The 13,344-nt window shown below is 45.4% G+C and overlaps 1 protein-coding gene across 7 annotated transcripts in view; it reads right to left on the reverse strand.

Annotated features, from left to right (window-relative positions):
• The window catches only part of JARID2 (jumonji and AT-rich interaction domain containing 2), a 274,188-nt gene that overhangs the window by 162,167 nt on the left and 98,677 nt on the right, over window positions 1-13,344 (reverse strand). Inside the window, exon 1 of one of the 7 annotated variants that reach the window (XM_045057090.1) lies at window positions 4,799-5,740. The exons of the other annotated variants lie outside the window; for them this stretch is intronic. The gene's annotated coding sequence lies outside the window, so the exon portion shown is untranslated. Of the gene's footprint in view, window positions 1-4,798; window positions 5,741-13,344 lie in introns of those variants that run through there. 7 annotated transcript variants of the gene reach the window in all.

Consider the following 13,344-nt stretch of genomic DNA (forward strand, 5'->3'; position numbering starts at 1 on the left):
CAAGTCCTAAATAAAAAATCAATTTCCGCCTGTGTGTGTCTCTCTCATGGACACACACACCCTTTAAAAACCTACTTTCTTCTACTTAGGCTTCACATGCAAATAAGAAAAACATCCACCCCTAAGCAGAGTCAGGCAACCAAGGAGACACGGGCCTGAGGCCTGGCTCAGAGGGAGTCAAAACACGGTCACAAGAGGACCCGTCCAGCAACTCGGGGACTAGGTGGCGAAGTTTTCAAGAGGTCACAAAACAGATTTGTGTGGAGAGAAGACGAGGGACGACCTGTTCTCTCTCCAGCGACTCCAGGAAGGATCCATAACAGCCTGTTCTAGAAGCCAGCAACCCACAGACAGAACAGGGCGGAACGCTACAAAACCCAAAGGCGTACACCCTAAGACCCTGGAGGAAGAATACAGGAAAAAACCTGCTGAGTGTCAGAAGGTTTTTGTTTTACCCACCCCTAGGGGGTCACACCCCAAGGCCACACCTAAACTGGGCTTTCTCTGTACATTCTTCCTTCAGGAAACCTCAAGCCCCTGAAGCAAGCAAAGATTCTCACCTTAGAAATACTGTTCTCTGGGGTTTACCAAAAACCCATATTCTCATCTTGGCTGAGTACATCTTTCTCATCTCCATTGCTAAGGGCTTTGGGCATTCAGGTTTGAGCAGCCACGGAAGCTCATCCAACTAGAATGCTAGCTGTCAAGCTTGGCTGCCCTGGAAACCCCCTGGGGAGCTCTCCGAAGTACAGACTTCACCCCTATTCTGACTTCACTGGCCCAGGGTGTCCTGTGCGCCCTGAGAGATTTTGAAAGACTCAGAATCACATCTCTAGACTCAGCCCTCGGACCATCCGTCTATCATCGAGACTCCCACCCTTGGTACAAATCACTCTCAGGGCGTTAACGGGATCTATATTCTTACAACTCCCCAACACCAACCCTTGTACACATTAGAAGCTTAAGTAACTGATGAGCAAATGAAGCTAAGAAAACAAAAAGAAACTCAAGTAACTAAGGAAACCAGATTAACTATTTAAATAGTTACCCAGAACGTCTTAATACACTTATTGTTTTTACAGAAATTCTTAGATCAAGAGTCAGTCTCCTCTGAAACAGAGACAAGAAGTTTTAGCAGATACCAAGACTTTTGTTCTCTGAAACATAAAACCCATGAGCTTGAAGGAACTGAATCAAACAGCTATGAACTACTCAAAAGCGTCCAGAGTTCCCACTGAATGCAGGAAACTGCGTGTCTGAGTCAGAGATGGGTTCTGATTTGCCAGTAATACAAAAATAACATCTCAGTAAAAGATCAGGAAACTAGGTTATGACTGGTCTCTGGTTTAATTGTATCAGGAGGGAGAGATTCGAAATATAGATCATCTCTGACCCAATATCCCATCATAGGGAACTAGGCTAAATGAAGGTCAACTTACTAGGAGAAAAAAGGCCTGCACATGTTCAGTTTTACTTCTCATTTACCTAAATCTCGAGCAACTGCCAAACGGCCCTAATTCCCAGGTTACCTGAAGGGCACAGCTGAAGCTTCTATCCCTCTTCTTGTGCCTGGGAGCAAGGATGGTCAGGCTTTGCTCTGGGAAATCTCCTGGCCACTGTTAACATATAATTCCACTTTTGTTTCCAGAGAGACTGAGTGGCCTGCCGGCTCTCTTTTTGTTCCTGACATTCCCCAGTTATCAAGGCAGCTCTCAAAAAGACCCTCTCTAACCCCACAAACAAGAGAAAATAGATCTTGTACTTCTAACAGGACAGTAACGGATGGATTTTATCTTTAAGTTGATGAAGAAACACTTGGGGGATGGGGGAGAGGGGCATGGAGAGTAGTCCTATACAAACACACACACAAAAAATTTTAATGGCCAGTTGGGGTTCGACAAACTTTTCAGACCATTTTACAAAAGCCCTGACCTCAAAGAAAACACTTTCCAAGGCCAACATACATGCCCACACAAAGAAACACAGCAGGCGCTCCCCAAGGGCCAAAATAAAATGCTCTCTAGTAATTACCATAAATAGAAAAGGAGACGGGCTTCCTGAGTCAGAGTACAGAGTAAAGAAAAACCACCAGCAACAAAAACATCATAAACAAAATTACATGGCCAACAATAAACCGGGAGGAAAGCGGAATTGCTTCTCAGTGAGATGCAAAAGAAACACATCTGGAACAAGAGGACGCGTCCATGAGCCTGCAGAGAGGGCTGTCACAGTAGAACATGCTGGTACCTTTCTTAAATACAGAAGCAGAATGCAATGACAATTGCTTTCCTTTGGTACAAACAGAGAAGTTTCTGAAAAACCCAACAAATAAACTATAGCTGAACATCTGAGAAAAGATCTGCTTCTCATTACTCACGGGAAATCATAAATGCCCAAAATTTGGTACAATTTTCCAATCAATTCCAATTTCTTGCTTAATCAATAGAGAAAATTGGAGATCCTCCCTCAAAGAACAGTCTGAGAACCTCTCAAATGAGCACATGAGGCAGGTGCCCATCAGATCAACCACACTAGCTCTCCCTAGTACTATGAGGTTAGCAGTTAGAAATCAGACATGTACTGTATAAATCCTATCCAAAATGAATCTGTGATTAAAGATAAACACCACAGAAAATACTAGTGAAGGAAGAGCATGAAAGTAAGTCTACGCATTTGCCTCAGAATCCTCACTAGCCTAGGGGCACCTGGGTGGCTCAGTTGGTTAAGTGTCTGACTCTCTTCAGCCTAGGTCATGAGCTCACCGTGCGTGAGATGGAGTGCCCCCATAGGGCTCTGCACTGACAGTGCGGGGCCTGCTTGAGATTCATTCATTCATTCATTCATTCATTCTCTCTCTCTGGCCCGCTCTCTCGCAATACAAACGTTAAAAAAATAAATAGGGGCGCCTGGGTGGCTCAGTTGGTTAAGCGGCCGAGTTCAGCTCAGGTCATGATCTCGCCATCCGTGACTTCGAGCCCTGCGTCGGGCTCTGTGCTGACAGCTCAGAGCCTGGAGCCTGTTTCAGATTCTGTGTCTCCCTCTCTCTGACCCTCCCCCGTTCATGCTCTGTCTCTCTCGGTCTCAAAAATAAATAAATGTTAAAAAAAAATTAAAAAATAAAATACAATAAAAATAAAATAAAGAGCTTGTAGAATCATCCACCAGTATTCACAATAAAACCATAATAACTTCTTACCAAGTAAAAATCTAATTTCTTAATACAAAATATACCATTAATACTGCAGCCTAGGTGAAGCAAAATTATCAGCTTGCTTCCTTTGGTTTTATGTTCAATAGAAAGTTCGCCCAATATACTACTAAAGTTTAAAAAAACAGGCAATACAATATATAGACAGGCAGTTCCTTTATAACTTCTATTTCTGGAGACCCACAGACTTCCTCTTCACAAAGAGCAGGATGCAGCTGTGTGGCATTTGCTCCCTTCTAGAACCAAAGTCTTTGCCTGGCAAATAGTAGCGACCGAATCTACAGAATGTCATTCACTGATAGAATGGTCTCAACCAACATTCTTCGTTTTCAGGATTTCTTACTTTGCATCCTTGCTATGGTCTGCAAGGGTCTAAGCCCATCTTCTAAATCACTCTTTAGCACTCATTTCTCCTAGAATTCTCGCCTTCTGGATCTTCCCTTATCACAATATTTGTTTCTCAGATACCACCTCCTCCCCGCCCACCAACAAAGTCTTCTCAGACCATCCTACCACACAAGCTAAACAGCTGCTTCAACTTTCTTCACAGCATTGATCACCCATAAAACCCTCATTTTTCAGAGTACGTAGTATGTGGCTTTCTAAATGACCAACTGAGCCCCATCAGCAATGGAGCAAAATTTGTGCGCAGCGTTCAGTATGTAGCTGACCCTTGAACAGCACAGGTTTGAACTGCACAGGTGCGATTTTACATACAGACATTTGCAATAAATACAGCACAGGGCTGTCAATGGGTTTTCCTTAGGATTTTCTTAACATTTTCTTTCCTCTGGCTTACTCTATTGTACGGACGCAGTATGTAATAACATAACATACCAAAAAAACCCATGCTAATTGACTCTTTATGTTACCTGTAAGGCTTCCGGTCCGTCAATGGTAATCTATTAATTAAGTGCGGGGGGGGGGGGGGGGGGAGGGGGGGGGCTAAAAATTATACACAGATTTTCCACAGCGCAGGGGGCTGGTGATCCTAACCCCCAAGGTGCTCAGGGGTCAACTGTATTCAAAACTTGACTTCCCAGTTAAGCGTCCGACTTCAGCTCTGGTCATGATCTCATGGCTTGTGGGTTCAAGCCCCGCATCGGGCTCTCTGCTGTCAGTGCAGAGCCTGCTTCAGATCCTGTCCCCTCACTCTCTCTGCCCCTACCCTGCTCGTGTTCTCACTCTCAAACATAAACGTTTTTTGAAAATTAAAAAAGAAAAATAACTTGAATTTCTAGGGTGAAACGTTTTTTTTTTTTTCTACCCTAAAGAAAGAAACAAGGGTCAAAGAAATAAATTAGCTCACGTAGCTAACAAAGTCAAGCGTGAATCCCAATCTCCCCATAAAAATCCTGGAATCTGGAGCCACATACAAGCTGTGTGATCTGGCCGACTGATGTCGCCCGTCTATGCCCAAACTAATGCCAAATGCATGCTGTCACACAGCACAAAAAGGGTGTCCAATGAGGGTCTACCCCCTCTGTTAGTGAGGGACAAAGGGACGAAACAGAACATGTGGCCTCTTTTTCTCCTGCTGCTGTTAAATTACCATAAACTAGCATCAAAACCACCAACTTATTTGCTTACGGTTCTGGAGGTCCCAAGTTCAACATCAGTTTCACTGAGCTCTCAGCGGAGGTGCTGGCAGGTCTGGTTTCTCCTGGGAGTTCCGAGGGGGGAGAACTCAATTCCCTGCACCTTTTTCAGCTTCTGGTGGCTGCCGTATTCTGTGGCTTGCGGGCCCCTTTCCCCTTCTTCAGAAAGCACCACCCCTACCCCCAGCAAGCTCCTTCACATCCCTCCCTCTGAGGCTCCTACCTCTGCTTTTATGAGGATCCATCCCTCTGGTGACACTGGGTCCACCTGGATAACCCAGGACACCATCCCCATCTGAAGATCCTTAACGTAATCACATTGGCAAAGTACCTTTTACCGCGTAAGGGAACAGGTTCCGAGGATTAGGAGTTGAATAGATCAGGGGCCTTCAGGCAGCCTGCCAGAAAGTACATGTTGGAATCTTCACACCTGAATAACGGAGCGATTGCGCCAGACAAAACACGCCTCACTGCGGAAAACTGCCACACGTACACTGAGGTGTGTCGAGGGGGAGCAGAATGCGACTTTAAGCTGTCTATGAGGACGTTTCAGGAACATGAGTGGCAGAATTTCTGCCCATTTGTTTTTCTTTTTAGTGGAGATAGACAATCAGTTCCTAATAAAGTAAGAACACCTGAATAGGCCAACAATAAAGGGTGGAACTCTTAGGCTCATCTACAACTACCATTTCTCAAAGCTTTCACTCTGTGTTTCCCTAGAAACAGCAAAGTAATTGAGTGTTTCTATTGAAAAGGCTTCTTTTTTTTCCTGCATTGAAATCAAGGCGAGTAGGGGAGTAGTGAACTGGTTGAAGGGTTTTACTATTGTTCTGACTTCTCAATAAAGAGGAACACGGAGCGGGCGCCTGGGTGGCTCAGTCAGTTACGCATCTTGAGCGTTTCGGCTCAGGTCATGATCTGAGGGTTCATGAGATCAAGCCCCGCTTCCGGCTCCGTGCTGACAGTGAGGAGCCTGCTTGGATTCTCCCTCTCTCTGCCCCTCCCCTGCTAGCTCTCTCTCAAAAATAAACATTTAAAAAAAAAAAAGAGGAACACGGAGTGCACATCAGGAAGTGGAACACCTAATGTGACAGGGTCTTCCCTTCTACGTCTGCAACTGATTGTTAGAATTTTGTTAATTTACCTGTATCAAATGTCATTACATTTGGGGATAAGAATTTTCTATTTTTTTTTATTTTACTATTCAAAATGAGCCATTCCTGGGTCATGATTTTTTTTTATCTTTTCATAAACAGAGACACCTCCAAACTACTTTTTTCAAAACTAGCACGGAAGTCGAAATTTAAATAAAGAAGTCACAAATGTGTTGAAAATTTCTCAGATACGAGGGTATGAATTACTCAAGATCTCGACTCTAAGAGACATAAATGGATAGTAAACACAAGAAAATACGCTTTGACAGCATTAGTCAGGCGGGAACTGCAGCTCAAAACCACAATGAGATACCATTCCGTCCCCAGGAGGATGGCTATCATCAAACAGACAGACAATAATAAGTGTTGACAAGAACGTGGAGGAGTTGGCTTCCTCATACATCTTGACAGTAATGAACCCTGGGGCAGTGGTTCTGAAAAACGGTCTGGCTCGTGCCTCAAAAGGTTCACGAGAGTCATACCGTATGACCTGGCAATGCCACTCCTAGGTGCGCACCCAGGACAAGCGAAAGCACAACTTGCAACCGTTGCAACCGTTCACAGCAGCTTTGTTCATGATGACCAACTCGTAAGAAGTGGCCATCAACTGAAGAATGGGTAAAATGTGGCACAGATCCCGGAATGGAAGTATTGGCTGGACGATAAAAAGGAAGAAGTACTGATCTAGCTCGATAAAGCTGGCCTCTGCAATTAACCCCTGCTGGGCTGCACTACTCATAACTCGTAAAAACACACTCCACGTTGCACATTCAGCGAGTGTTTCCTCCACAGTGAATCTAGACGCCTAAGCACATGTGAAAAGGAAAACGCTGGAGCTGCGTGATGCCTTTAAATGCAACGGCTGTTCCCTACACGACAGGACCGCCATGCAAACTACTTAACAGACATCCGGACGACTTCGTGTTCACAGTAGGTGAAGGGAGGGAAAGGAGCTAACTGGTAAGGATGGAGAGGGAAGGAGACCAAAGATACAGCAGCTTCCCCCGCATGGCCCCCGCCCACACCGTTTCGCCCATTCGAGAAAACGCAGAGAGGCAGGTGCGTGGCTCCTCGGGGGCTGCTTCTTCGGGAGTCTACGTCGCAGCCAAGGAAAAAAACCGCTCGCCTACAGGCATGGCACATGTGTTACTAGGAAACAACGCACGGACGGGGGCCAGTGTGACACGAATGTAGGGGGAGCGAGGAGGATCTAAAGAGAGTTTCTTGTCAACGAGTCAAAGGGCTGTACTTGTTAAAACCTACAGCCTCCCAGGAATCCCAGCGAGGCATGATTGCTCAGATGCACGGCGGCCTTTAATGGGTTCTGTTATAAAGAATTACATGTCAATAAATTAATTTGAGTGTCAGACACAGACAGGATTTCAGGGGGGAGGGGGGCCGGGGGGACGAGCTAGCGGTGAGGACAAGGATTGGAGGGAAGGAAGGCGCCCGGCCTGGCCTCTGAGGAGCCAGCGGACGGAGCTCCACTGCTGCATCGGAGAGAAGTGGGGGCAAACCACTCATGGGGGGGGGGGGGGGATAAAAAAAGATAAGAAGAAAGACAAAAAAGAAAAATCAACACAGACTTCAAACACCTCGTGCGTGACCTGGGACTCGGTGCAGAAATGCTCCCGGAGACGAGCGCAGACAAAGGAGTCTAGGCTCCTTCGGACCAACTCTCCAGCCAAGCCCCAAACTAGCCTGGACAGAGGACTCTCCTGAGATGTGATCAGCAGAGGGAAGCAGGGAGCGGGGGTCCTGGAAGAAGCACCAGGGAAAGTGACTCAGGCCGCCTCTCTCCCTGCCAAAACGAAGCAGCTGCCGATGCCAACACGTCCCATTTAGAACGCTGCACAAAAGCATGTGCACGGAGGGACCACACAGCGACTTTTCAGAAGCCTAGAGTAACTTCCAAGTTTAACCCGTGAAGCAGTCACTTCTTTTTAAAACAACACAAAACAAAAAAACAAAAAAATCTGCCCATACAAAAGGCACCCAGAGAAACAGGTGCTTTTCAGAGGCCACAGGACACCAGGCTCATGGGACACAAAGGCGCCTCCTTGAATTGCCAGGACACTGGGCGTTTGCACCGACATTTACATAGGATGGCAGTGTGACCGAGAAAGCCTCAACGGCGGTCAGAAAGGCTTGCTGGGTGGAACCTTCCTCGGAAGAGAAGGTATGAAAACCCAGACCTCCTGCTCCATCATCACAGTGTCTCTTCGGGACACTAGATGCTAGAAGAAACGTTTCCCCTGGCTGTTGAGCACAACCACCCCCACCCGGTGGCTAGCCATGGGCGCAAAACCGGGGCTCTGCCCAAACTCTGCAGGCCTCTCCTCGAGTTACCTCATATTCGCTTTTCAAGTATCGACCGAAGTGTCTCTCTTCACCTCAGAAACGTTCTCCTCAAACTGTGAGAACATGCTGTGCGCCCATTTGAGCAAAATGCTTACTCACAGATCCTCAGAAATGGTTGGCTCCCCCACTGGATGTGAGCTAAGTGTTCGCATTTAACATCCACTTCCTTCACCAACAAGGTGCCTTCAAGTAATGGCGTCAACGAATAGGAAATTCAGCGTTGCGTTTACATCTAACACCGCACACACACTGTTGTCAATCAACTGTGACCCGATCCCTCAGTGGTGCAAGACACCGGCTTCGCGTGCTTTCCATGTTCTTTCTTTCGGTTCAAATTCTCCTGCCTTTGGGTGCCCCGGAAAAGTCAGTCCTAGTGGACCTAAGGGAACTTCATCTATTTGGGGGCCACCGTTCTTTTTCGAGGTCCTCTAAAACACTTGGTGGTGCTCTGGCATGAAAACGTGAAATTCTGGCCACAACAAATATTCGTTTCGCTAATATGAAATTTGCAGCCTGCTGCTCTGTCGCCTTTTGTTTGCTCAGAATAACTTTACAAGATGATCTGGCACTGGAACGAAGTCTTTCTGAATCTTGTGTAAATCGGGGTTAACTGCACTACGGGAAGACCCAAGAATGCCTAGAACTCGACGCAAGGAATGGCAACATGAATTCACCGTGACCAAATTCTCTCCGCCTCGGGCTCCGGAAAGCACATCACGGTTACCACCCGGGTTATTTCTTTTAGGCTTTTTAAAAATATGAAAACCAAGAACATCTGAAAAATCAACAAAATATGACAATTACTGAGCACCACTGGTCGGGAGCATTAACGGTTTCCCCCGTCGGCTATACGGTCTCCATGTCATTAATCAAGGGACGTCTGTTAGGCAAACACGTAACTGGATAACACGTTTTAGTAAACGTCTCCAGATAGAAATATTGAGAGACAGAGTGAGCCACACCAGAAGTCTGGTGGTCTGCCTTCATTGTGAAAACAGCAAAATGCAGGGTGGTCACTTCCGGTGCCTGGTCAAGAGCAATCATCTATAATGGCCTCTCCGGCCCATTCGGCATCTACTCGTGCCTACATTTTGCTCCATGTTCCCCAAAATTCTGGTCCCGAGTCAGATCAGATGCTGTGTATCCACAGACTGGGACAAGTCCAGCAGTCTTACCCAACATGTAGCCCTCAGATACAGGCGGGCCCAGTAACCATCTCCAAACCAATCTCGAACTTTCATCGTGTCACGGATGATTGAAGATCACTAAAATTAAGAGTGATCAGATGTGACATCAGTGACAAACGATCAGGAGTCATCGAAAACACAGTTAAAATGATGCTTGCCTTGTCTCTGAAACACAACAGGCAAGGATTTTTGACTAGAAAAGATGGCCGGCCGCATGTGTTAAGATAAAGGACAGAGTAAGAAATCGCTGTTTGGGGACACGTGGGTGGCTCAGGCGGTTAAGCGTCCGACTTCGGCTCAGGTCGTGATCTCACAGTTCTTGAGTTCGAACCCCACTTTGGGCTCTGTGCTGTCAGCGCAGAACCTGCTTTGGATCCTGTGTCCCCTTCGCTCTCTGCCCCTCCCCCACTCACTCTATCTCTCTCTCAGAATAAATAAACAAACATTTAAAAAGAAAACTTAAGGGGCGCCTGGGTGGCGCAGTCGGTTAAGCGTCCGACTTCAGCCAGGTCACGATCTCGCGGTCCGTGAGTTCGAGCCCCGCGTCGGGCTCTGGGCTGATCGCTCAGAGCCTGGAGCCTGTTTCCGATTCTGCGTCTCCCTCTCTCTCTGCCCCTCCCCCGTTCATGCTCTGTCTCTCTCTGTCCCAAAAATAAATAAAAACGTTGGAAAAAAAAATTAAAAAAAAATAAATAAATAAAATAAAAAAATAAATAAAAAGAAAACTTAAAAAAAAAAAAAAGAAAACAAGAAATTGCTGTTTGAGACCCACTGTATCTCCCGGGACTTTCCCTCACGATGACGGACAGAAACAAAACTGCAGCCTGGGGAAGGGAATGAGGGGCTTGGGGTCTCCCTCTCATTCAGACCTCCCTCTGTGGTGTCCCTTCCTTTTGGTTTCAGTGATTCTTCAGGGAGCAACTCGTGTCTGGCAAGCCAAAACCCACCAGAGGATCTTTTGCCAAAAGTGCAATTACCAAGCTGCCAGTTCCAAAACCCAATCCCACTTCTAAAACCGTGCTCTTTAATTTGTGCTCTACCTCCAGACTGAGCAGCCCTGGAAATAGAAATGGGAATTTTCCAACCTGGAAATAGCTCTCACGGAAACCTTCTCTCTAGCCATTCTCTTTGGAATAACCCGGTTGGGCCTGCTTCACTCACATGCACCCAATTAGGGCACATACTGTGGTTGTGGGCAGTGGATGTAGACTCTAAAAATTTACCCACCCACAAAATTCCATTCTCAGATGGAACATTTGGGTTCAGCATCTCCCATCACCAAAAGGAAGCCGCCATCTTGGATTAGAGAACAAAAGCTGAGACAGCAATTAGGTCCTTCAGAAGGAACTAGTATAAATCTACCACATTGCCTATAGATGAGCTACCACCCCATGGATAGGATCTTTCTCTTTCTTTCTTTCTTTTTTTTCTTTTTAAAGTAGTAAGTCAAAAGGGGAGTTCACATTATGATACGGACTGAGGCATCCCACTGGAAATGTTTCCCATCCCTCATGCGCACCCTGTTAACTCAGAAAAAAACCTTTTCCACTGTGGCCTAGAGTTCCTTTCATGCATGGCCTTCATCAATGAGTCTTCGACTTCCACCCTGTGCGCCTGAGATGGTCTACACCGTGTCCTGCTTCTTCCCTTAAATAAATAAATTTTATCCACTTAATTGGCTTGCCCACCACCCCCCCCTCGACTACCCACCCGAAGAGGCAGTAAATAAGGAAATGCTGAAAACCTCAGCAGCAAAGCGTATTCTGAGCTCTTCCCGCGCTGACCCTCCCGGCACAGCTGCTTCTCATCTAGATGTATGTTGTTCCTGTCTGCAAAGGCTTGCCTTCTACCCTCTAATGGTTTCAATGAAGAATAAAGGTTAACTTTGACTTTGACATTTTTATACTTGAGAAGAAAGCAAGAGCGGTTCACGCTGCCCTTTCAAGTAGAACTAAAAGGAAAAAGAAAATGAACGAGTTAACATCTGGAACAAAATATGAAATCAAATTAAAACGTTAAGCCATTTCTGTGAGCTTGTGAAAAGCTGGAGGCAGTCACTGGAAGTTTCCAAAATACATTTCGGAAAACACTACGATAGCCCCCTTTCCCCCCAATAATCTGCTAAATGAAGATTCAGAGAAAACAGCTTACTTAAGAGAAATAATGAAATCTCCTTGTCCCGTAAAGTGGATTTCAGGCTACCGCCACCAACATAGGGTAAATTTTGAAGCCCCAAACAGAATTCTAATTTTTACCAAATCCGTGTAATTGGTGACAAACATCTCATTCTTCGTCCCTGTTTCGTCCACATCTTCAAACAGAAAACAGTACACAATGCCTGGGGATCCAAAATACACATAATGGGAACTGAACCACTTCTCATAAATGCTCACCAGCCTCATGAGGTGACTGGGGAGGACACAATTGGATTCTGAAGGCACAAAAGGTGAACATACTTAGAAGAACGCTTGCTTGCTTAAAATAAAACAACCATGGGACACCTGAGTGGCTTAGACGATTGAGCACCCAACTCTCGATTTCAGCTTAGGTCATCATCCCAGCCTCGTGGGATTGAGTCCTGCATCAGGCTCCATACTGAGTGAAGAGCTGCTTAAGATTCATTCATTCATTCATTCATTCATTCATTCTCTCTCTCTCTCTCAAATAAAACTTTAAAATAAAATAAAGCAACCATGTTATTTCTTTTGTGAGTGACCACACACTCTTCTCCCTCTCTCCACACACCCCTCCCCATTTTCATTAAACCTGGCATTAGAGCCACATATTCCCTTTCTTCTCCAAAAAGATTGAGGGTAACTTATTTCCCCTACATTCTTTCCCCATATCCTCGTTCTACACATCATTTATTTATAGCAAAATTCTCAGCCCCAAATCCTTAAAAGTAGTAGCTACTGAATGTTTAGCTTCGCAGCATGTATGGGGTCTCGCGTACTCAGATTACTTACTCACCTAACGGCTTAGGTTAGTGAGAGTCAAAGTGCTTTAGGAAATCACTCTGCCTGGCTTTCTCCTGCTACAAAATAGTTCAATTCGGTAACTCTGACCAGGGTATTCAAAACCGATTTGGAATTATAAACAATCAAATGCTAAAATAAATGAATAAATAAGTAAACAACCAAATGCTTACGTCCCCTGGGCACACTGAGGACAAATGAAATGAAGCAGTGCACGTTTCTTTAAATGGCGGCTCCCCAGGTCCTCTTCCCAGAGAAAGGACAAGAAATTCTTTGCTTTGTTATATACACAGGTGCATCGACTAAAGGCAGAGAAGCAGGAAGGAAGACGGAAAAAGGCCCCACCAAAGCTGACTAATCTGCCCTACAAACCAGAGAACCATCAGCATGTTAATTGAATCCAGAATCTGGGAAAACCAAGAAAATTTAAAAGGGGTGCAAACGTTTAGAACAAGAGGAGGAGACTCGTGGATTTAATTACTTCCACCATACATGACAATTAAGAATAAATGGAAAACCACAAGACAGCAGACAGTGAAGACACAAGTTAAATGTTGATTGCCATTCGTGTTAACAACAGGGGTTTCTAGCACCTGCCATAAGCTACCGTGTAATAAAAAAATGAATTACTCTTCCTAGTGAATAAATGAATGCATTAATGTTAAGCCCGGTTCTTGAGAAAGCACATTGAAACTCCTCTAAGCCACCAAAAGTCAGAGTCACCAAATAGAGGCTTCAAAACAGGATGGAAAGAATCTGAACGTCTTCAAAGCTTTCAGCCTACATCTGACAACAAAGCACAGAATGGAGTATTACCAGGCAGGAAATGTATTTAATAAAAAATTCATTCTTTCAAATACA

The sequence above is a fragment of the Felis catus genome, chromosome B2, assembly GCF_018350175.1.
Source record: "Felis catus isolate Fca126 chromosome B2, F.catus_Fca126_mat1.0, whole genome shotgun sequence".
NCBI classification, from domain to species: Eukaryota; Metazoa; Chordata; class Mammalia; order Carnivora; family Felidae; genus Felis; species Felis catus.